Here is a 24,156-nt window from a genome sequence, read left to right as displayed (position 1 = left end):
GTATTAACTACAAGAAATGTTCCATGCTTTCTTCTACGATTTACTGTTAGAGCCTTAAAGAATAATATTTTCCTCAAAAGATATTACGGCAAAGGGATTTCTTTTGGTGGAACTGTTCCAGCATCAAATCTGGTGCATGTCTCAGGCCACTGGCAACATAGAGATGATAGAAATTAGGAGGCATTATAAACACAGAATCATTTTTAAAGGAATTAAAAAAACTGGATGTGTGTAAACAAAGAATCAGGGAATATTCTGGTGAAATAAATGTATTTTTCAGCTTAAGCAAGACATGGGGTGAATAAATCTGAAATGAAAAAACCACCCAGAGATTAGCAGCGAGTCATGCACGCAGTGTGAATGATCAAAACCAAGTTGTTTCCAATCCAGTGTGCAGGCTTGATGCCTTCATGAATCAAATCTGTGTGGCACCAGGCCACCTCGAATACATGTTGATGAGGTATTTATAAGCCCTTCACCATCCCAAATCAAAGCCCACGCACGAGCCACAAGACCATCACCTACACATTTGGAAAACACACAACATGGTGAATAGCACTTTTCTTGTTCAGTAGCCGGTGGCAGCGAACTGTCAGCAGACAGAGATACAGGGACACAGAGGCACCTCCCCTCACTCAGCTGATAAACTTCCGTGCATCCCTGGGGACAGGATTGTCATAAAATGCACCATGGATTGATTCTCCTCCTAGGAAAGGAACCGTAGTGCTGTCATTAGGTTTGAGCAGGGGTGGGTGGAGGATCTCAGAAGAGTTGTTTCAGCACACCAATAGAATTCTTGGCCACCGTGACCACGAAAGACAAGTCCCCTGCCATCCCGGTAGGCACTTGGGCTCCTGACAAAAGCTGGGCTCAGCAAAGGGTTGAGTAGAAGGCACAGACCTGAGGGATGCCCCAGCAATAGGCAGGAGGTAGGGCCTGGTTTATACTGCTCTGGGTGTATCCCAGACTCATCCGAATACGAAATCAGAAATTTGCAAAACAGCAGAGCTGGGGTGGATCATCTACTCCAGACTCCTCACCTTACAGTTAAAAGGGTGGCAACCCTGACAGGCAAAGCAACGTGCTAAAGGCAGAGCGTGGAAGTGGCAGTGCCAGATGAAACGCAGCGTGCAACCCCCGTTCAAGGCCGCTGACTCTGACGACGGGGCCAAGGTTTCCAATGAGGAGAATAAGACAGTGTAAATACTTTGTTCCCCCTAAAACCCCAAATGTTTTTTAAAGGCACAAAAACTCACCTTAACTAGATCTCTTCTGAGGGGGCTCTCTTCTGCTTCTTCGTCTTTCTGTCTCCATTTCCCTCTCTCAGACACAAACACATTCAGTTTTGTGAAAGGGGACTTCCTTCCATACAAAGACAGACTTCACATCTTCAGAAAGATACCTGAGAAAGCACGTTTCTCAATTCAAGTCTTTGTGTGAGTTCTGGGCAACTGGCTTATTTTCTAGAACAATCGGTAGTTACAAAATCAGGAAATCATCTTCCACAAAGGCAGAGTTCTGGTCCGTGTTGATAAAGTTGGGGATGTCACATTTCATGAGTCTGTTCGGCTCCTCCTCTGGCCACCTGCTGCATCTGATGGCTTCCTGGAGCCGAATAACACTGTAAAGGGCTATGGTAGGGATACCAGCTTTGGCCTTGTCCAAGTGGTCCACTTCATTGATGTAGCAGTGAAAGAGGGACCTAGATTCGTCATTGCACTTCCAGAGAACACCTTGGGCAGCAGCGGTCTTCCAAAGTCTGACACAAAGCTGTTGAGTCTAAATCTCTTCTCGGGAGACTCTGCATTGCTACAAAGAAAACCAAAATAAAATATCGTTCACAGTGTAGCTCGGTGACCTGAAGAATCATAGTTTTTGCCATCTACTGAGAGTAAATCCCTGCACAGAGCATGCTGACATGCACTGGAATTGAAAGACATCACTTCTGAACACATACAATTAAACCCAAGGCAAAAGTCTAAAGTGAGGGCCCATGGACCATCCTAAAAAGACATCGTTCCCTGAGAATCCTCAATATTGGTGCCTCGCACACCAGTGTTTCTCCGTGGGACACTCAGATCTCTTCATCAGGATTCGTTAAAGTGCTTCTTAAAATGCAGAATCCTGGGGTGCACACCCTCAGAGTCTCCAGAGGTAGCGACTGGTAGTCTGTATTTTCATAGCCACCAGGATAACTAAACATGCTCAGGTTTAGCACCGCAGTCTACATCGGGTCACCTGAGCATCGACAATTCTGTCTCACGGGATGGGGGGTGCCATGTGTGTCAGGGTGCTGTCCTACCCATGTGTCTCCCCTGATTCTCAGAACTGACAGTGCTGCCCCATTGGGCACGAAATACCACCGTTTCACAATGCATACGCAGGGCGCCCGACTGAAAAACAATCAGTGATAGGAGAGGGGACAAAACTCAGCTTCCTGTTACCTTGTTTCACTTACTGTGGGACGAGTGATCAATTCAAGGGTAATAAATCAGTGAATGAGTGAATAACATGACTCGCGTTAGTCCCACGAGTGCCTGGAAGAGCAAGCCTGGGCACATTGAGAACCATAACAGCCCATCTACTTAAATGTCATCCTCCACAGATCTATGTAAAGGTTACTTCCACCCAGGCAGTGACTCCAGAAGGGCAAGAATCATGTATGAACACACTCTCAAATCCAGAACAGAACCTGACAACAATTAGGCTCTGGAGTCTGTGTTTAGCGAGTGTGGAATCTCAGTGATTCCAGCTCTTACACCTTGCCTTCCCATCCCACCACACACGATATGGCCCTTATGTCCAGTTCTCCCGGGGCTGGGGCCACGGAACCCATTTATAGGACTGGAAGAATCTGATCATTTAAACCATCCCCCAGATTATCATCAAGAGTCACCTGCATTTCAGGGATCAGTAATCCCAGAAGCTTTGCAGTTCAGGCAGCTGAGGGATTTTTATATCAGCTCTGTCTTCTACTGTGACTGCCTGGGTGACATCAGACAAGGAATTCTGAAAAGCCTGAACTTTTCCTTTCAGGAATAATCTAATTAACAAATCTCGTTGACCACTCAACAAATGTGATGTGAAGATCAATAATTTACACAGGAGTACAACATTCACTAAGTCGTGGATTTAGAATCAGAGGAAAATCATTTTAGAAAGATTGACAGAATGTAGCTTTAATGCGAATTTAAGTATTCTTACCTTTCAGTAAATCATCTTCCCCTACTTATCACTTCACCCAAGTTTAAAAGATGTCTGAGAACAGGGATGAGTGTGTCAGCAATCTGAGACCCAATAACCTAAAATGTCACCTAGGAAAAAGAGGGGAGTAACACATTTTTAAAAAGCATGGTGAGGATGGCGGGGCCATCCCCAACCCCAGACTAAGAAGCTCTGAGTAATAGCTTTCCTGCCTGCCTGGGGCATCAGCTGATGTGAAAATCCACCCAGAAACCTCACTGTCCAGCAGCTCTTCCATAACACAGGCTACACTTTCTCAGAATTAAGAATTGCGTCCAGTAACCACTTCGCTGAAGAATAAAGACAAAGGAGAACAAGAGAGTTCTGCCCCTCCCAAGGGAGAGCCCAGACCTCGGGCTGCATGCACTGCGCCCACCTCCCTGGAGAAGAATAAACTGGAGAAGGGCGTTCTGCGAAACTGCGGCAGCAAAGGTTGAGATGGGAACAAATTGACCAGCTGGCCAGGGACAGCCCCCTCCGTCGCTGCCTTGGCGGCTGCCTCAGCCCTCTCAGCCCATCCTGCCCACCTCTGGTGGCTAAGCTGTCAGGGAAATTGCTTTGCGACCTGGAGCAACAGAGGCTGCCCTCAGGCCAATCTGCGGAAAAGATGGGAGCTAAACCCCCAGCTCCCGAGCGGCAGGCTCCATACCCCCGCCAACACCCCGACGCCCCCGCACCCTACCGCAACCCCGGGGAAATATGACCCGAAGAAGTGTGACCTGGGAACGAGGGGCAGCAGAGGCCGCCCCCACGTCAGGCCTGCAGAGAGATTGGAGCTTATCCTCCAGCTCTCCAGGGGCAGCCCCTGTCCTCTCCACCTCCTGATCTCACCGCGCCCACCTTCCAGGAGCAGTCAGACCAGGTGTGGGGTGTCAGGCGAATCTTGCGCCAGAGAGGACGTCCCCAGGCCAGGTCAGGGGAGAGGAGAAGAAGTGGCCCCATTAGGCGGGGCAGCCGGCCGTCGCAACTGCCTCTGCCCCTCGACCACATCGGGCCCGTCTCCCAGGAGCAAGCTGACCTGGAGACGGGCATCCGGCTTCTTGGGCAGCAGAGGACGCCCCCAGGATTGGTCACGGGGAAGAGGAGAGCAAATTGACAGGCTCCGCGCTGCAGGTCTTCTACCCCCGCCATCGCCACCCCCGCACCTTAAAGGCACCGCCCAGGGCGCCCCTCCCCCAGCAGGCTGAGTGGGACAGTTGCGTCTGGTGACCTGGGGCAGGAGAGGCCACTCCCACACCAGGCCATCGGGGAGACGGGAGCCAATCCACCAGCTCCCCAAGGCAGCCCCTACCCCCGCAGCAGCCACCACTCTTGCCCATGACCTCACAGTGGCCTCCTCTAGGGAGCAGGCTGACCTGGAGATGGACGTCCGACGAACTTGGGACAACAGGGACCGCCCCCAGGGCAAACCATGGGGGGAAGTGGGAGCAAATGGACAAGTTCCATGGGAAAACCTGCCGCTGCTGCCACCACCCCCAAAGTACCAAGTCCAACTCCCGGGGTCAGGCCGACTAGGATACACGCGTCTCATAACACAGGGCAACAGCGACCGCCCCCAGGACAAGACGCGGGGAAGATGGGAGCAAATGGTCCGCTCCCCCGCTGCAGGCCCCCGACCACCGCCACCCCTGCACCCTGACTACCCTGCCTCCCGCCCCCAGCAGGCAAAGTGGGACAGGGGTGTCCCGGGACCTGGAGCAGCAGAGGCCGCCTTCAGGCCACGCGGTGCAGACATGGAGCTAATCCACAGTCTCCTCCGGGGCAGCCTCCCTATGCCTGCAGCCACCACCTTACCAGCCCCCTGACCGCACCGCACCCATCTCCCAGGAGCAAGCTCACCTGGAGTCGGACCTGAGGCAAATCTCCGGCGGCAGACGTCGCCCCCAAGCCAGGCCGTGGGGGAGAGAAGAAATGGAGCAACTCCCTGGAACACATCCCCTGCCCCTGCCGCCTCCGCCGCCGCCTCCCAGGAGCAAGTTCATCTGGAGACCCGCGTCCCGCCTCTAGGGCAGCAGAAGCCGCCCCTGGCTCCGCCTCTGGGGAGAGCGGAGCGAATTGATCGGCTCCCCCGTGGCAGCCTCCCTCCCCCCGTGGGTCCCGCACCTTAACGGCCCCGCCCCCACTCCGCACTCAGCAAGCTGAGTGGGACAGGAGTGTCCGGCGACCTGGGGAAGAAGAGGCCGCTCCCAGGCCCAGCAGCCGGGACAAGGCAGCTATTCCACCCGTTCACCAGGGGTAGACCCGCTCCGCCCCTCTGCCGCTGCCACTGCCTTCTGACCTAACCGCCCCACCTACCAGGAGCAAGCTTACCTGGAGTGCAACATTTGGCGAATCTCCGGCGGCCAAGCCCCACCCCAGGCCAGGCTGCAGGGAAGAGAAGAAATCGATCGGCTTGCCCGGGCAGCCTCCCAACCGCCACCGCCGCCGCCGCCGCCGCCGCCGCCCAAAAGCATTGCAATAGCCTACCGGGGTCAGGCTGACTGCAAGGATGTGCACTTGCCTTCTTATCCTGGCCAGGTCCCTGAGCACCTCCCTGCATCCCTACACTCCCTGCACCTCTGCACCCCTGCTACTCTCTGCAATTCTGCATCCCTCCACCCCCACATCCCCTGAAATGCCTGCGCCCTCCACAGCCCCTGCACCCCTGTCACCAGTTACACTTTTGCACTGCTTACACTCCTGCACCCCTGCATGTCCCACACACCACCTCTTGGGCCTTTGGCAGAGTCTCTGCTGTTAGACCAATGCACAGTGACTCACTCTTTGCCAGTATATGATGCATCAGTGGACGTCAGGGTTTGCCTGCAGGAAGGTACATGTTCCCGGTCACTAGCCTGGGCCACTAGGGTGATCTCTGTGAGGTCACCCAGGACGGGTTCAGAGATGCTGTTCTCTGGGAAGAGAGGAGTTGAAACCGGTCTTGAGGGCAGAGCTGTGCTCACCAGGCCGCCCACGCTTCATGTTTTACACAGGGCTTCGGAGAAGTGAAATGGATCCGGCCAAGTAATACCGGCCTGCTGTGAGCCCACCTCAGTCCTGGGCTCTGAGTCAGACCGACTGGCTCCCTCAATCAGGGCCCAGTTTGGGCACCTGAATGGTCCCTTTGAGGCATCCCAACAGTTCTCAGGATGAAGTCTGGCTGCTTCCACCCCATGGCCCTCCCTCCTACTGTGCTGGCCTCAGGAAGGTTCCTTATATGGGGAAGAAGGCAGCCCACACCCTACCCCACCCCTCACCTTTCTCTAACCCAGGCTGGTGCTCTCTCTGCCCCTCAGAGTCTGGGAAGCCATCCCTCTTCAGTTATGTCCCTTCTGAGATGGACTTGCTTCCACTCAATTCTAGGCGAGGATGCACCATGGAATGCACTGGGTAAGAGAACCAAAATAAATAATTTCTTCTGTGAGGTTGTCTGTTTATCTACTGGGGCTGGGCTGTGTGTAGTTTGCTACAGCTATTGGTGTGAGAGGCTAAAACAGCCTGTGTGTCCTTGTTTTCATCTCCCCGCTGTCTTTGGGTTTTCCCTAGACACTCCTGAGACATTTACTTCTGTTAGTATTATTCCTGTTATTACACACGGGCCCTACTGACATGGAGGTAAGGTGTTGGGGGAGCGGGACAGAGCAGGGCATCTGCAGTCCTGTGATTAGTTCTCATTGAGCCTGTGCCCTGAGCTGTGACCTCCACAAGTGTGTCTCTTTCCCCCCACCCCAATTTGGGTGACACAGAAGGGATTTCCCTTCTCCCAGGTTGGTTAGGCTCTGGTAAAATAATTTCTCATTAAAAAAACAAACAAAAAACAACTTCCCCCAATGAAACAGAATGTTCTGGGTGTATTTCAATACAGTTATTTTCTCCTCTCCAGGCAGGAAGCATGAGGAGTTATCCTCTGACCTTCATTCTGAGAACAGGACACGGTCCTGGATGTAAAATACATGAAAAAGAGCATGGGGCCCCTCTGACTGGCCCCCTGGAGTTGTCACACTCTGATTTCCCCACACTGAGCCTCCTGCTGGCCTCAGGGACCTGTTAAATCTGCCTGCCCCCGGGGTTCTTACAAAAGCAGGTTCTGCCTTGGGAGCTGTGACTCTCCAAGCCTGCCCGCTGTTCCCTTTGCAACCTCTCTGGGTTGGAAGCAGCTTTCCCCCTCAGTCTTCTGGGATCTAAGAAGAGCAGTGGGTTTGCAGCTCCCTCAGATTTGGTGTTATTTTCAGGACAGGAGGAAGAACTTCTGAGCTCCACACGAGCTGGACCAGAGGCTGGAATCCTCCCTTCCTCTGCCACCGTGCAATCAGTGGCTGTGGTTCTAGCCGAGTTTCTGAAGATGTGGACTTAAACACACATATCCCAGCCCTCACAGGAGCACACAGTCCCATAAATCCCCCTAGTTTCCACTGGTAACTATGGAGCCGATGGGGACACGGGTTTCGGGACCACAGAGGCCTGACTGCACGACTTGCTCCGTGGCCTATTTACGTGGTTGCTCCGGGCCTTGTCTGAAGTGGCTTGTTTACCACACCTGGTACGTGGGAAACACAAAATAAGTACTAGAACCTTCACTTTTTCTCCCTCCAGGGCCTTCAAACGTAGAAAGTAATAAGTGAACTCAGACAGCCTAGTCACCACAATGAGGTCCGTCCAGCCTGGCTCTCCTGAGTGATGGGCACTGACTTGCACCTTAACTCGGAACAGTAGGGGAACTGCCTTCCTCTAACTGGGCCTCTCCCCACACCAGGCACGCCCGCAGCTCAGACGGGGCCAGCTCCCCAACTGAGGTGTGTGCTGGTGGCTTCAGTGTGACCTGGCCCTGCCGGGACATGAACCTGCAGTGAGTGAGGTGGAGGGTCGGGTGGAGGGGGGTCCCTTCTGGGGTGGCAGGGGGCCCGGTAGCACCCCTCCCAGCCTGGTGCCTGGGGCTCCCTAACACCTCCTACAGCTCCTGGGTTGGCTCCGGTCCTGGCCACTCCACACACCCTCCCAGTATCTTTTCATTATGTCCCTTTTCTGCTTTTATCAGCGAGAAGTGGCTTCTGTTGCTTGTTCAGTGAAACAGTACATCGGGAAACCAGACTACTTCTAACATCAGTAAAATACCAACCTCGGTCAGCTCGCCGGGCAGACCGTGCAGCACAAAGGCCTGAACAGGGCTGTGCGAACGGCTTACGTGAAGGGTCCTCAGCATCTGTCTTCAGAGATACAGAAGCTGATGGTTCAGGTAAAACCTCAGGGTGGGATTGAGGAATCCAAAGCTGGTTGGTTTCAAAGGCTAACTGGTCAGAACAGACCCCTGAGCTGTGGTCAGAAGCCTGGCTCACCGTCACGCAGACTCAGCGCCCTAAGTGCCGGGTGGGGCCGGTGCTGTTCCCTTTGTAGGCTCTCGTTGGGGATTCAGTGTAGCCCCTTAAATACAGCAGAAATTCCAGCCCCATTAGCCCCCAACCTGAGTGTTCCATGACAGAAATCCCGGGAGTGTTTAATTTTCATCTTTGTTTAGGAGGATGAAGGTGGTTCAAGAGAAGACATAAATTCACACTTAGTGACACAAGGTCACAGCCAGTACTTCCTCCACGGAGAGCTATGTGCTCCCACAGTGGTGGCTGGGGGCTCGGCAGAGACCCTCTGCTGGTCCCAGAAGGACTCGCTCCTCTGGCCACAACTCATGGGTTGGACAGCAGATCCAGAGGTGACAGAGCATCTTTCCTGGTAATTTGGAACTGACACATAGAAATCAAGTTCACTCATCTGGAGTTTGGCGGAGGGGAGGGGCGGTGGTTGGAAATCAAATGAAACCAGAGCATGAGAGACACTTAGAAGTGAAAGAGCGAGAGACAGAGAGACTGAGCTTGTGAGAGCAAATAGTCAGAAAGAAGGCAAACAATCAGGGGACAGAGGAATTCCAGCTCCTGACCGTCTAGTCTGTCCCAGCCCATCAATGACCCCGTGAGATGTTTAATAACATTCCAGTTTTGCAGATTAGGAAACAGGCTGAAAGAGGTGGGGGCTGGGTTTGGGTGCAGAGTTAATTCAATTGCCACTGGACCCCACACTTCCCATTGCCTGAAGGCACCCTAATCCTCACTGGGACCCCTGTGGTCCCCTGACAGCCCAGCACCCTGATCAAAGGGACCCTGCGGGAGTGGGAACCCCTCTTGAGTGTGGAGAGTTCCCTGCCCCGAGATGCCATGCATCAGCAAGCTCCCGCTCACCCCAGGTTAACATCAGCCCAGCTGTACAGTCTCCCAACCCGCTTCCCTCCCTGCCAGGCACCCCCCATCCTTACCACCGAGTGTACTGCAGGAATTCAGGCACAGGGATGCCCAAATCAACACGAGCCCACCGGCTATAGAAACAGCAGACTCCCAGCCCCACCTGGGTTGTGAGGGGACAGAAGGTGTCCTCAACTTTCATGTGTCTAAAACAATCTTCTTCAGCTGGAGGTTCTAGAGAAAAATAAAAGGTCCAAAACATAGTTCGGTGAGGAATTCCTCCAAGGACCTGACTCCAGTGTCTACAACCATGTGTACCTACCCCCGGAATTGGGGTGAAGGTGGATTATTGATCAGCACAACCCCTGGTGGCCCAGCTCCTTGGCTTGGCTGCCCAGAGGGGGCTGGGGGAATGGGTAAGGCCAGGGCACTCAGGAAAAGCACAGAGGACCTGACCTCTCCCTTCTGCACTCGTAAACCCTTCCCCAAATCTCAAGGCATTGGACAGAGATCCGCCACAATAATGAGATGCTCCCATCTCTTCACTCACTCCTGTCGGTTCACTTACATGCTGAGCATCCACTGGGTCCCAGGACAAGACACATAGAATGGCTGATGGGACAGGCTTGGTCCTTCCCCCTGGAACCTGTTCAATCTGATCAAAGAATGATCACTCATAAAGAGTTTCTCAAAATTATACAGAGACCAAAGACCAAGTGCAGAGTGAACCAAATTTAAAAATATATATGAAGATCCCCCAGTCTCCCCGCCTAAGGTTAACAGCATAAAGCAAAAAATTCTTGCCTTTAATCACCAGGGAAGTTGTCACCCCCTCTCAGGTGGAAAGGAGAGTTATTCTTTGAGCACGTCACAGAAGTGCTCCATCGGATTGGACCAGGGCATCTACATTCATTCAGCAAATGTTTATAAGCTCCTACTACATACGGGAATCTCCTAACTAGACCGTTCCCAAGGCTCTCGGGCTTTATCAGTCAACAAAATAGACATGACTCCCCATCACTGGGGGCTCAGAATTTTAGCAGAGGAAACAGGCAGCATGTTGGGGTAGCAAGAGTTTGGATAAATTTTTAAAAAAGAGTGATATGAGCAAACTCGGGTGATGGCGGTGGGGTGGGAGGCAGGCAGGAGAGAATAAGGCAATCCTGGCAGATCTCACGGAGTAATGAACTTGAAGCAGAATAGATCCGGAGGAAGAAGGAAGAGCCGGAGCCAGAGGCCCCCAGAGTGAGGGGGAGAGTGTGGGCAGAGAGGCAGAGCACGCCGGGTCCTGAGGCCTTTGTGACAACTTTGGCTCCTAATGACATGGTGACCCGTTTAGTGAGTTTTGAGGGGAGGGGTGATGTAGTCCAACTTATGCTTTTGTGTTTGTGTTTTTTTGGGGGAAGTAATTTATTTATTTTAATGAAATGTGCTGGTGATTGAACCCAGGATCTCAAGCATGCTAAGCATGCGCCCTACCACTGAGCAACACCCACCACCCCCAATGTATGTTTTTACAGGCTCCCTCTGACTCTGTGTGGATGAGAGATTGTAGGAAAGCAAAGATGGAAACAGAAGGCTATTGGTATCCAGGAAAGGCTGAAGGTGGCTCTTAGGAGGGCGGGGAGCAGAGAGCAGGTATTTAATTAAGACAGAATATCCAGAATTTTCTAACAAGCTGGATTTGCTGTCTGTGAGTGTAAAAGAAAGAGAGAGAAAGGACATGGTTCCAACATCTGGGCCTGGACAATGGGAGGGATGTCCTCTCCGGATGGGAAAGGGGATGGGAAAAGGTGGGGCTGAGCAGGTGGAAAGGGGCTGGTATCAGCTCAGTTCTTCAATGTCATGGTTAAGGGGTGTGTTACATATTGCCACAGAAGTGCCTAATAGGTAGAGGAATCTGTTTTCTTTTTCTTTTTAACATTTAAAAAATATAATTAAACATATTAATTGTATTATGTGAATGATTTGGGAATTTTGTTTCATGCCAAGTTATATGTTATATATAGCCAAATGGAGCATATATCAAAAAGGGGAGAAATGAGGGCTTTCACATAAACTGACTGTCCGTAACGTAGGTAAAATTTCAATAAAACCAGTCTTCAGGGCAAAAACCTCATCTCGGTGTTACATAAAAATAAATGAAAAACGACTATGTTGATGTACCATTATTTCATGTTACATAATAGCCCCAAACTAACAGTGTTTAACTATGAGGCTTGTAGAAATACTATTCGCTTTATTCACATAAATACAGAAGTGCAGAAATGTTCTAAGGTAGAATTAGCATCTTAGTGGAAATAATACATATTTGAGCATTTTACATGATATATATGTACTGATTCAAAATTTGGAAAAGTAATTTCATAGTAGAACATATGTATGAATGTGAAAGCAAGATGAATGAAAGGAAAAGAATGTGATGTGAGTCTCAGGGATAAAGGCTCAGATGGAAAGGGGAAATCAGGGAATTTTGGAGAAATCGAGAAATTGATGGCATGCCAATTTCCAAGGCTGGGTTGCTTCCACCAAAGGAATAGCAGAGAGAGAGAGGAGAGGCCCAGGAACCCACCCTGGGGAACACCCACAGTATATGTTTGGAAAAAACAGGAGACATTGGCAAAGGACCAGCCAGCAGGCCAAAAGCAGAAACAGACAGAGAGATGGGCTGGGGGTTGAGTGAAGCAGGAACACGGGGTAGGAGGGATGGAAGAGCTGGGTCAAATGCTGCCGAGGGGCCAAGCATGATGAGGAGTCAAAATTGACCACTATATTTAGCAACATGGGGTCACTGATGGCCTTGACAGGGCAGTTTCCATAGAGCGAGGGATCAGGCGAAAAGCCAGAATGGGTGTAAAAGGGGATGGCTCAAGAGAAGATGCAGACAGTGAGTTTAAACAACTCCTTAAAGATTTGCTGCAAAGACACAGGGTGGCAATTGGTGGGGGTGAATTAGGGTCAAGGAGTGCTGTTGGTTTAAGAGGATGGACGTTTATATACTGATGGTGCCAACTAGCAGGAGAACAAAATAGATGAGGCAGTGAAAGAGAGGATGGTTTTGGGAGTGACAACCCAGAGAAGATGGGAGGGATGGGGCCTCGGGGACTTTTGGAGGAACTGGCTTTCGATGCCACTTTTAATAAGCGGTGGGGCACCGAGAGTGAGGTCACAGACATCAGAAGGCGAGCGGATGTGCTGGGAGTTGCTTGTGAAATTTCTCTTCTGTTGGCTTGTTTGCTTGTTCAAAGTAGAAAACTAACCTTACCAGCTGAGGAACAAGGAGGAAGAAAGAGTTACTGGAGCCATGAGCAGAAGATAAGAAAGAGCCTTCCAGGGAGAATGGGACAGTAAAAAGGGCAGGGGGAGGCGGGGGAGTGCGCTCCCAGAAAGTTACATTTTCTCTTTGACGTCCCCAAATGTGTGACGTGTTATTACCCTTCCTGCTGTCTACAAAATAAAAATTAATTATGGTTCAGAGGAAATGCTATTTCATTCTAAGAGGCTGCCTGTTTCTCAGGAATGGTCATCTTAAACTGCAAATATTACAAACAATGTTGAAAAGATGAACCTGTGTACCTAAAATCCCCTATTTTCTATTAATCTGTTTACTACTTAGTTCCCCTATCAATAACACATAACAAATACTGCCATGATGGAGGTACACCGATGCTTAAAAGGAAATGAGATCTGTATCCTTTTGCTAAATTCCATGGCTTCCTTAATATGCAGTTCCACTTGGAATTTAGGAATGTCTGGTATAAGAAGTGAGAAACAGTTTGAGAAAATCCCGACTCAGAATTATACATCACAACCACATCTCACAAGTATATAGAGCCGTAAAAAAGTTTAAAAGCAAAACTCCGTAACTACTCTTAAAGACCTTTGCAAACCTGGGCCTGCCAAGATGTTTCCAAACTGGAAAGGAACTCCAATCTCTTGCCTGGTACCGGACCAGAGGCTGGCCAGCGAGAGAGTAAATATTTTCAGTTTTGCAGATCATTTTGTTGTAACCATGCAGGTAGGCAATAAGAAAGCTAAGAGCACTGGGAGATAGGAAACAAACGGGCATGCCCACACTCTCCCTTCCACTCAGGGCAGCTTCTCTGTGGTGGGGAGCTTTGCCACAATCACTTGCTTCTTTTTTCCATTGGTTTCTTTGTTTCCACCTTACTGCTCGAGCTCAGAACTTCAGGTGGGCCTGGTCCTTCAGCATCCATGCAGAGAAGGCTGAGCGGGGTTGGGAACCCCACCTGATGGAGAAGAGAGATTACTGGGAGGGACATTGTGGAGGCCACCATGACACGAGACAATCACACCTTTCGGGGTGAAAGGGAACGAAGACAAGGGAAGGACACAGTAGTGGGACCCCTAGGTCGCCTGCCAGGCTTGTTCTCCCTCCACGGCAACCATGGGGGCCTGGGGGGTGTTGGGCTTCAGCTACGGTGATTAGGATGAAGGGACTCAATATAAAGGACCCTCCAACTCCTCACTAGGTTCCAAACGCAGCCCCTCTAATTCCACCCTCTGAGTTTCTGGAACTCTGCTGGAAGAATACATGAGCAGGCCAGAACCAGAGCCCAAGCCAAACATGACAGGGGCTCGTGGGGCTGTAACCCCATGCTCAGTGGTCGGGGACTCCTTGCAAATCTGCAGAAATCCCTGTTCCACCTCATTCCTGGGAGAAACCCCAGATCTCCTCCTGCTCTGTCTGTTCTTCTCTTGAGGCTATTGTCCTGGAGGGATGCTGAGTCCTTGAACCTGGTCCTCCAAACGTACATAAGCAGCCTGTTCAATAAAACAAATTATGCACTTTTTCACATTTGCCAGTTTTTTGATTCCAGAAAGGCTGTGGGACTCATTCTCACAGTCTCCTGTGCCCCCACCACATGGTGGCCCTCTGCTCATGTAAACACGATTTCCCACAACTGCACCCTGCCTCCCAGCTTGTCAGAGGGGAGTGTCCCACAAAGACACAGGTGTTTGTGAGGATCCTGTCCCCCAGCAGAAAGCCTGCTCCTGGAGCCACGGACAGGGATCTGGCCTCCTAAGCCGCTCAGCTCTAATTCAAAGCCTAAAGTGGAGGCCCCGAACATTGCTGAATGACTTTCTGAATCACCTGGACTGGAGGGGACTGATTTTCTTTCCAGGAATGGAGGTAGCGCAGCCTCCATTTTCAGGGCTGACCTTGACGATGGATCTAGTTCCCCCGACTGCACCGCAGGAAGGAGTGGTCCTTCCATCCCACAGGTTGGAGACCCAACCCAAGGGAGTACTGAAGCAGTGCATTGCTGCCAGGTCCAGCATCCCTGCAGAGTGGCCTCTGCCCTTGAATGACCCCCTTCCCAGGGCCTTTCTTGCCCGGACACCACCACACCCCAGGCTGTGCCAGAGCTCTGGGGCTCTGCGTGTCCAGGGCACACAGGTGGCACCTGAGCCAGGTGTCCCCTGGGCCTCAAGGGAGAGAGGTCTGCTTCTGCATCAGGGGAAGGTGACCCCACAAGGCTGACAGGACACTCTCAATATGGACCTCCAGGAGCCCTGGGAGCAGTTTCCCTGCAGGTGTTAAGAGCCATCATCAGGAGGGCAGGCCCCTCTTTGTGCAGACCATCCAGCAGTGCTGGGCCCACGTGCTGACCTCAGAAATCTACATGCCCCCAGGATACCCCAGGCAACCTCACAACTTCGTCACTTGGTGACCTGGGTACCACGAGCTCCTTGGCCATCCCATGAGGGTGGTCCTTGCAGGCATGGTCTCCAGGTTCTCCCGTTGAGAAATCCCCCTGGGTTTCTGTGGTCACAGAGCAGACACCAGAAGATTCTAGTCCTGCAGTGACCCCCACAGCAGTCAGCTCCCCTGTGCATGTCCAGGGACAAATGACAGCAATTTATTGCCAGGTACCGTGATGAACAAGGGGGTGGGATTCCATACTAAGTTCAGGATCCTGGTAACTCACTCTGCACCCCAAAAAGCTTCCATGAGAAATGTGTGTATTGGGATGTCTGTGCCCCTAGAAGAGCTGTTCCTGAGGGTTCCTGGGACCCTCCAGCCCCTCTCAAGGTTCTCAGATCCTGGGTCTAAATTTCTATCTGCCTCTTTTGGTGTACGGCCACCTGTGTCTCGTGGTCACGGGTCACTTTATTGCATGACTTGGCATGTTCTTAGTGCTCGTCCTCCACCCCTGCACTAGACTCCCAAGATGTTCCCACTGACCCTTGGCTCCCTGGGTGGCTCAGGGGGCCCTAAGTCTGCACCCTTCACTCTCCTCCTCTACCCCCACCTCTGGGGCCACCCCTAGGTGGACTTGGAGGTGTTTGTAAATGAGTCTTACACAAGGACATGTCTGGACAAAGCAGGACCCCACCCCCGGAAAACTCACCTGCTCCCTTCTCAGAAGAGGACCCCACAGCCCCACATTGCCTCCCAGGGGTCTGCTCAGGACACAGTCCCCCAGTTCTGGGCAAGGTGTCTCCCTGGAATCCTTGCTTCCAGGAAGAGTCTCTCTGTCCTTCTTCAGAGTTTAGAGGTGTTCCCATGTCCCTGACCACCAAGATGCCCAGCACAGTCCCTTCAGTGACCTGGAGAGACAAGTAACTTATGTGGCCACAGGTCTCACAGGACACACCTGCTGGGACCCCAGGCTAAAGGGCTGTCCTTCTGCCTTCTCAGGTGTGGCTCCCGTGGTAACTTTTTGCAGGGGGCCCAAACGGGGAGTGTGGCCCAAAGCAGTTCATGGGGCTCTCTGGGCAGGGAAGACTTGGGCCAGGTGGCCTTGCCTGGTTTCCCTGCTGGGCCACTCTGAAAACCCCCGCTCCTCTGGCTGTGGCTGGAGGCCCCTCAAACCTCAGGGCGGGGCTCTTTCTCTCAGCCTCCACTGACTCCAAAGCCACGCTGGTGCTGGCGAGGGGAAAGAGCTTTCTTGCCTTCTTTTGGCCAAGTTGCCACAGGTGGATGCTGCGGGCAGCTGGAGAGAGAGGTAGCACTTGCTCAGATGTGAGTGGTTAAGCAATTTGACACCCTGTCAACTAGCCTTAAACATTGGAATGAGGTCTTTCCCGGTAAAGCTGGAAGTTACTTTCAGTAACTTGTCTAAAGATTTCTTTTTTTTTTCCACTTAAAGACTCATAAAACCTCTCCCAGGTCATTCCTGGTATGGACCATTATCCAGGGATCAATCAGGAAATGCAGGAGGAGAGGGGTGGGGGTGGGGGAGAGGGGAGGTTAGATCAGAGCCCACGGAGAGGAGATGCCCCTCCCAGGAGCCTCACACTGGGCAGTGGCTTCTGGCATCCAGCTCTCCTGTTCTCAGGCCCATTCCATCTGCGGGGTTTTCCAAAAACATAATGGTGGAAGGGCCATGGAGGACACCTAGAACTTCCAGAATAGACAGGGGGAGCAGAGTTACCATGCTGGCCCTGGGTTTGGAGACAGACCTGCAGTGGAGACCACAGGCTTCTGAGAAGCCAGTTTCGAAATAAAGGCAGTATGCACTGGAATACCCGGCTCGAGAGAGTGCTTCATCATAGACATGTAATTTACATAGTTCTCACCACTAAATTCTGTGTTCCCAACACGCTACATGAATGACGGCTTCAACACACATTCATTTCTGAGATGTGAAAAAGTGTAGAGCCGCTCTTTCATCCTGCATAATGGGCATGGCTACACTTAAGAACACTTACCAAGATTTCTCAGCAAGAGCCAATTTCGAAATAAAGGCAGTTTGTGCAGGAAAACCCTGTTGGAGTGAGGGCTTCCCCATACACATGTAAGTTATAGAGTTCCCCTCACCATGAAACGCTGTTCCCAACATGCTACATGCATGAAGGCTTCGACACACATTCAGTTCTAAGCTGTTAGCATGTGGAGAGCCGCTCTTTCATTCAGCACAAAAGGCATGGTTACACCCAGGAAGATTTACCCAGATTTCTCAGCTGCTTCCTTCAGCCAGATTCAAAATAAAGGCAGTTTGTGCTGGGAAAGCCTGTTGGAGCGTGTTCAGAGCTGTTTCGGGCTCTGTCCCAGCTGGAGGGTGCAAAGCCCAACCTCCAGAAAGAGGGACCAGGACCCCACCCGCCAGGTGGTGTTGCCTTTGTAGGGGAACAGTGATCTTTGGGTAAGATATATTGCGGCTCTCTCTAAAAACTGCTTTGACTTAAGTTTGCATCCTAGTCACCAGTTCCAGGACAACAGAAAAGGCATACCCTACATCCCTTTGCACTCAACTCTTCCCAAAAGAGCAAATATTTGTCCATGAAAATACCAGCTGCTCTTCTAAGGCCCACTAAATACCCAGCAGTGTGGGCGGTGCACTCTTGATCAGGGACAGGTGGAGAGGGAACAGCGGTCCTCCAGCAGGCTTGGCCTGGTGTGGCAGCTGCGCTGTGGGTGCGTGGTGGGGAGGGAATGCAGGGAATCCTGTTTGAGGGGCCTCTGTGCACGCCTGCATTATAGTCTGAGGTTTCATACAAAGGCTCCAGGCATCCTAACTGGTCAGATACAGCCCCCACCCTTGGGCTGGAACCACCAGGAGATAAGTACCTGTAACAGGGACGGTGCCTGGTGTGGGGAGAGGTCATGGGACCCTCCGGGGGCAGGGGCGGTGGTGCTGGGGAAGGCAGGGGATGCAGTGAAGGGTGGAGGGAGCAGGGTCCTTTGCTTGGGGGTGCGAGTTCTTTGGGAGACCACAGGGAATGGCACACATCATCCCCACCCTATACCCCAAATTCCTAGCCCCGCCAACACAGGGGCTGCTCTGCACCCTCTCAACGTGGCTCTCCTGTAAGACCGCACCCAACCAGGCATCTGGCACCCTGCCCTACCTCCCCTCTTGGGACAGATCCCGTCTTCTTGGAAACTGCCTAGCAGCGCGTATTCAAGGCCGGCAGCCGGCCTGGCGGATCTGCACTTCAGGTGCCCTACCTGGCCAGCCGTGCCTGCCTGGGCTCAGTTCTCTATCTTGCCCACCGGTAGCCTGGGTCCACTTCCGGTGCAAGCGGAGGCCGCGGAGCCCAGGCTGAGCCCCGCACACAGACAGGTGAGGGTGCCCCCGCCCCGCTGCCCCGCCGCCGCGCCCACTGTTGGCAGCATTGCCCCAGCCTCCGGCCGGTGCCACCTGCAGCTGAGGACCTCCGCGCGGCCCCGCCCGCCCCGGCCCCACCCAGCTGCCCCATAAGCCTCCCCCCACCCCCGTCCTGGCCGCGCCCTTGCTCCCATTGGCTCCGAAAGTTCTGCTCTCGCACGTCTAACCTCGGGAGGACGCAGACGCAAGCGCTAGGGGAGGGCCCCGCGGCGTTGCCATGGATAAAGACGCCGCGCTCCTCGCGGGCTGGCGTGCGCTTCTGGGGCAGGCAGCGGGCTCCGGAAGTGTGCAGCTGCCCGGGACCATGGCGGTGTTTGCTGCTGGGGATGGCGGCTTGCTTGGCCGGGCCACTAGTTCTGGCCGCGTCAGTCGGCGGCCGACATCCTTTCTGGGGCGGCGTCTCACAGACGGTAAACGTACGGCAGCGCCGTTGGCGGGGCCAGTGGACATGGACCGGGGTGGGATCCGGGTTGGTGTGGCGGCCGGGGAGGGCTGTGGTGCCGGGGAGCGGGTTGGGGCGGGGGGGACAGGGCTGGGGCACAGCCTCCGGCTTTCCTCCCCCTCGGGCTCTGGGGCTTGGACCGCGACTCCGGGTAGCCCTGCGTGGCCGCGGCCTCCCAGAACCCCTGGGAAGGGCAGGTGGAGGACCCGTCTTTTATGAAGCGGGGCCTTACCCGCGTTTTGAAGAGCCCAAGAATCAGATGTTGGAATAGGGTGGTTTATCAGCCTTGTATATCAGCAGGGAAATTTCAGTTCCATCCAGATGTTGGCTCCTTCGCTAAAACTCAGGAATAAGACAAGGGTCAGTGTCAATTAGCAGTTATCTAGGGCTTGACTCAAAATAGACTGTGCGGGGTGTAGAGATGGTAGATGGGCCCTCCCTTTCAAGGTTGGTAGTCTTCTGGGATTAGAGGCCTCATTTGAGGATTACATCCTCATCTGCAGTAATGGAGGTTGTGGGAAACATTAACACAGAGAAGGGAGGGGTGTTGCTGCGGTAACTCATTAAAGAAGCCAGGACACTTGCCTGGCTCTTGTGTAGGAGAGTCTCGCCTAGGGTAGGGCAGCAGTTATCAAAGTGAGTCCGAGGCCCCTGAGATGCAAGACTATTTTCGTAGGAACGCCGGGAAGTCACCTGCCTTTTGCACACTCTTGCACTCCCGAGTTTCCTGTGGGGTTTTCCAGGGAAAACCTAGTCTGTGATATCACAAAACAGGTAATGTAGAGGCAGATAGAATTAAGCTCTCACCAGTCCAAAAGAGATTCTCAGAAATTAAAATCACTGCTATTCCTCTCATTAATGATTTTTGTTTAGAAAAATATACTTATTTTTTGCTTAAGAGTATTAATGGTATCATGTAGTAGGTTGTTATTATTTTTAAGTGAACTCATAAGCATTTTTTAAAGTTCTTATTTAACTTCTAACACAGGAACTATTGATAGATTTAACCCACATAAACAGCAGCCTTTTGAAGTCCTCAGTATTTAAGAGTGTACAGGGGTCTTTAGGCCAAGAAGTTTGAGATTCCCTGGAGAACGGGTGCTCAGGTACTAGTCAGGTGCTTAGCGTTGATAGACAGATGCCAAGATGTCTTCTGCATGTGCTCCCGGACTCGAAATAATTGGCCACACAGAGATCGGTGGGCAGTGCCTCCACTATACAAACCAGAAGCTGCTGAACGTGTCTTGAGTCTAGGCCATGTGCTGTGCAGAGATTCCCATTGTATCTGTTCTATCTAAGCCGGGATTCCTGTGCAGAGACCTGGCTCTGAAGACCCGCTCTCCTTTGCTCCCTGCCAGGTACCTTCTGTGTTATGTCAACCCTCCGGAGGGCTTCAGCCTCCGTAGGGGCGTCTGTATCCACATCGCCTTCCTCCTGAAGACCCTGCTGAAAATGGAAGAGTCGGTGCTGGTGATACCCCCTTGGGGCCGCCTCTACCATTAGCAGAGCCTGGACATCCACCAGGTCCGGATTCCCTGGTCTGACTTTTTTGATCTCTCAAGTCTCAACAGAAACATCCCTGACAATGAGTACGAACAGTTCATTGCAGGTGAGATGGTGATCGTTTAACTGGGGCCAGACGGTTTTTGTTCTGGTTCCGATGTGAACATCGGGCCGTCTTGCTTCGGGTTTGTCAGTCTGCTTAGGGGCCGTGCTCATGTTTCCTGCACTGCAGGTGAATTTGGTCTTTCCACAGTTTTTCTCAGGAAATATATCTGAAGTGTATGAGCTCTGTGTTCCCTCCCCTCTGAAAACCCTGGCCTTCTGGTGAGATGGAGCGGTGACAAGGAGGCCACTGCCACAGAGGCCTTGTCCCAGCAGGACTCGCTCCCTGGGCAGTAAGGGCCATTCTTACCTGAAGGAAAACACGATGTATGTGTACCATGGGCCACGTGCTGGAGAAGGTATGTAACCTCTCATTCAGTATAATTTGGTCCTGCTCAAGCTTCCCATTTTACTTTTTGTAGGAGGTAAGATTTGAAGATTTTCTTTGAATACAGCTATTTAGAGCTTATCTTTTTTTTTAATTGAAATGTGGTTGATTTACAATGTTTAGTTAGTTTCAGATATACAGCTGTTTTGTTAGTTTCAGGTATACAGCATAGTGATTCAGTTGTACATATACATAGTCTATTCTTTTTCAGGTTCTTTTCCATTATAGGTTGCAAGATACTGAACATTTTCCCCTGTGTTCTACAGTGAATCCTTGCTGTTTGTCTGTTTTACATATAGTAGTTTGTAATTGTTAATCCCAAACTCCTAAGTTTGTTTCCTAAGTCTGTGAGTCTGTTTTTGTTTTGTAAATGTTTATTTGTATCTTTTTTAAAAATTCCACATATAAGTGGTATCATATGTTACTTGTCTTTCTCTGTCTGAGTTATTTCACTTTAGTGTGATAATCTCCAAGTCCATCCATGTTGCTGTAAATGGCATTATTTCCTTCTTTGTTACAACTGTGTAATATTCTTTTATATCTAAATACTACATCTTTATCCAGTCATTTGTCAGTGGGCGTTTAGGTTGCTTCTATGTCTTGGTCATTGAAAACAATGCTGCTGTGAACATTGGGGTGCAGGTATATTTTGAAATTAAGGTTCCCTCTGGATATATGCCCAGGAGTGGGATTGCTGGATCAAATGATGTCTTTTTTTAGTCTTTTGTGGTATCTCCATATTGTTTTCCACATTGGCTTCACCAAACTACATTCCCAGCAATAATGTAGGAGGGTTCCCTTTTCTCCAAGCCTCTCCAGCATCTATGGTGAGTGGATGTTTGAATGGTGGCCATTCTGAGTAGTGTGAGATGATAACTTATTGTAGTTTTGATTTGCATTTCTAAGATAATTAGCGATATTGTGCCTTTTTTTCATATGCCTATTGGCCATTTGTATATCTTCATTGGAGAATTGCTTGTTTAGTTGTTCTGCCCATTTTTGGATTGGGTTGTTTATTTTTTTTTCTTATTAAGTTGTATGAACTATTTTTATAGTCTACAAGTTAAGCCATGTTCAGTCTCATCTTTTGCAAATATTTTCTCACATTCCATAGGTTGTCTTTTCATTTTGCTTATGGTTTCTATTGCTTTGAAATAGCTGATAGGTGTAACTAGGTCCCATTTGTTTATTTTGGCTTTTATTTTCTGTTGCTTGGGTGGATTGCCCTAGGAAAACACTGCTGAGATATATGTCAAATAATGTTTTGCCTATGTTTTCTTCTGAGAGTTTTTTAGCGTCTTGTCTAATGTTTAAGTCTTTAAGCCATTTAGAGTTTGTTTCTTTTTTGGTTTTTTTTTTTTCAACTCTATTATATGCTTTCGATTTGTGGTTACCCTATTTTTCAAGTATATCAACCCATTATCATATCTATTTCCTTTAGACTGATAATCACGTAGGCTCCAACACATCCTAAGAATAATGAGAAAAAGGAAAAAGAAAGAGAAAAAAATCTATCTTTTCTTGCTACCATCTCCCTTTCCCACCTTTTTGTATTTTGATATACTTTTTCTTTTTTACATCTTCATGTTTATTGTCTTGTAACTCGTTATTTCATTTCCAATGATGGTTTTCCCATTTCTATAGCATCCTGCTTCCTTTCTGTTTAGAGTAGAACCTTTTAATGTCTCTGTTTGGTTCCATAATGCTGAATTATCTCCCTAACCCCCTCCACCCTGAGCCTCTGAATACTCAGTACAGGGAAGCCAAACCATCCTAGCCTTCATCAGTCTTGGGATGCAATCTTCAGAGTGGGAAAGAAGAATCATTGAAAAATAATATTCTGTTTGTTGCTTTCTACCCTTGCCCAGAGAGTGAGAATCACCTCTGAAGGCGGAGGAAGAAAGATGGGGGCATGGGGCACAAAGTCTTTTCTCCTTTTGCTACTGAAAAAATGATTTCTTTTGTAATTAGTGATGATGCCCTTTAAATTGGTAAGATCGAGATTCCACAGCTTCAGCGCCTGTGAATAACCAGCTGGGAGAAAGCTCTCCAGGGCCCCTGCAGTGGGAAAGGCAGCCCCTCTGAGCACCTGTTGTTCTGTATTCTCCCGGCCTCCACACAGTTTCGCTAGGCACTGTGCAGGATGATGCAGTTCCCCAAGGTGGAGGACTGGGAGACCCCTGCTTGGTGGCAAGCCACAGGAGCCCACACTTGAAGGACAAAATGAAGAGTAGTGGGGCGGGCATAGGAACAGAGGATGGTTGAGACCCAGGATAGTTTCCTGGAGGCCAGCAGGTGAGACTGGCGGGGCAGATGGGGCCCTGGTGCATGGGCAGTCCTTGAGGGATCTGAAGCAAAGATATGAACCAAGATACTGGATTCGTGTGGGGGTAAATCGCCCCCTGGAGGCCACGTGGCAGTGCAGCGAGCCCAGGAGGAGAGGGCATTTCCCCAAAGTTGGGTTGACAGATCACAACCAACTCACTGGGAACCGAGAGGTACAGAGATATTGTTAACTTTTTGTCCCTCTTCCTGGAAAAAAAATTGCTTCCTGTTGAATAGCCTGTGTAGTTAGTGAGAATTAAAGACATGAAGTAACATTTCCTCAAAAGTCATCCATTGTGCAGTTGTTAATAATGGTCAAATGCAAACTTGAATAGATTAAATCAAACAGTCATCATCGTATTTTAAAATCTTTTAAAATAAAAAATCTTGCTGTCTTTGTTCTTCATTTCAGGGTTCACTTGGTGATAATAGTAACAAAAGCAACAGCAAACCTTTAAAGAATTCTGTCCTGCTGTTCAAGGAACTCTGTGTTCATGACAAACAAATGAGGTGGCACTTTACAGGAAGGACAGTCATTAATCACACAGCTAGTAAATGGCAGGGGTGGGACTTGAACCCAAGCTGTCTGACCCCAGAGCCCCCTCTCAGGCCCTTCAGTGCAGCTCATCACTTGGTATGCCCAACAGAGGCCAGCATTAAAGAGCAGCATGACCTTGGCTGCTTGGCCTCTGTTTCTTCATCTGTAGAATGGGGGTGTGGGCAGTGAACTCTGTGAGCTCAGTGGTCACTTCCTCCAGCTCTGCTATTCTACTGCTTTGAGTTAATTTAAGAAGTATCCGAGCCCCTGAATGGCCCACCCATAGGCTGGCGCTTTGCTAGGCCGTGGGTTACGGAGAAAAATAAGATCAG

General features: G+C 50.7%; 3 long non-coding RNA genes across 4 annotated transcripts; 1 reads left to right on the top strand and 2 right to left on the bottom strand.

Annotated features, from left to right (window-relative positions):
• Positions 1 to 1,537: 1,537 nt before the first annotated feature.
• Positions 1,538 to 13,588, bottom strand: LOC140695038 (uncharacterized). 2 transcript variants are annotated; one of them, XR_012070726.1, is made up of 10 exons: positions 13,337 to 13,588; positions 10,015 to 10,101; positions 9,521 to 9,680; positions 8,556 to 8,640; positions 8,339 to 8,426; positions 6,480 to 6,608; positions 6,004 to 6,136; positions 5,554 to 5,607; positions 3,205 to 3,314; positions 1,538 to 1,809 (listed from the first exon to the last, which is right to left on the bottom strand). It is a non-coding gene; the product is annotated as an uncharacterized lncRNA (long non-coding RNA). The 2 variants fall into 2 exon arrangements; XR_012070727.1 differs by lacking the exons at positions 1,538 to 1,809; positions 3,205 to 3,314; positions 8,556 to 8,640; ... (1 more) ...; positions 10,015 to 10,101; positions 13,337 to 13,588 and adding an exon at positions 5,085 to 5,277 and having other exon boundaries at positions 8,339 to 8,535.
• Positions 13,589 to 14,063: 475 nt separating this feature from the next.
• LOC140695040 (uncharacterized) lies at positions 14,064 to 16,448 on the bottom strand. The gene is made up of 3 exons (XR_012070731.1): positions 16,288 to 16,448; positions 15,824 to 16,022; positions 14,064 to 14,231 (listed from the first exon to the last, which is right to left on the bottom strand). It is a non-coding gene; the product is annotated as an uncharacterized lncRNA (long non-coding RNA).
• A 3,878-nt stretch (positions 16,449 to 20,326) lies between these two features.
• Positions 20,327 to 23,928, top strand: LOC140695041 (uncharacterized). The gene is made up of 3 exons (XR_012070732.1): positions 20,327 to 20,577; positions 20,725 to 20,932; positions 23,699 to 23,928. It is a non-coding gene; the product is annotated as an uncharacterized lncRNA (long non-coding RNA).
• Positions 23,929 to 24,156: the final 228 nt, after the last annotated feature.

The sequence above is a fragment of the Vicugna pacos genome, unplaced genomic scaffold (genome assembly GCF_048564905.1).
Source record: "Vicugna pacos unplaced genomic scaffold, VicPac4 scaffold_125, whole genome shotgun sequence".
Classification (NCBI taxonomy): domain Eukaryota; kingdom Metazoa; phylum Chordata; class Mammalia; order Artiodactyla; family Camelidae; genus Vicugna; species Vicugna pacos.
The sequence above is the reverse complement of the archived record's forward strand: the minus strand, read 5'-3'. Positions and strand labels throughout refer to the sequence as shown.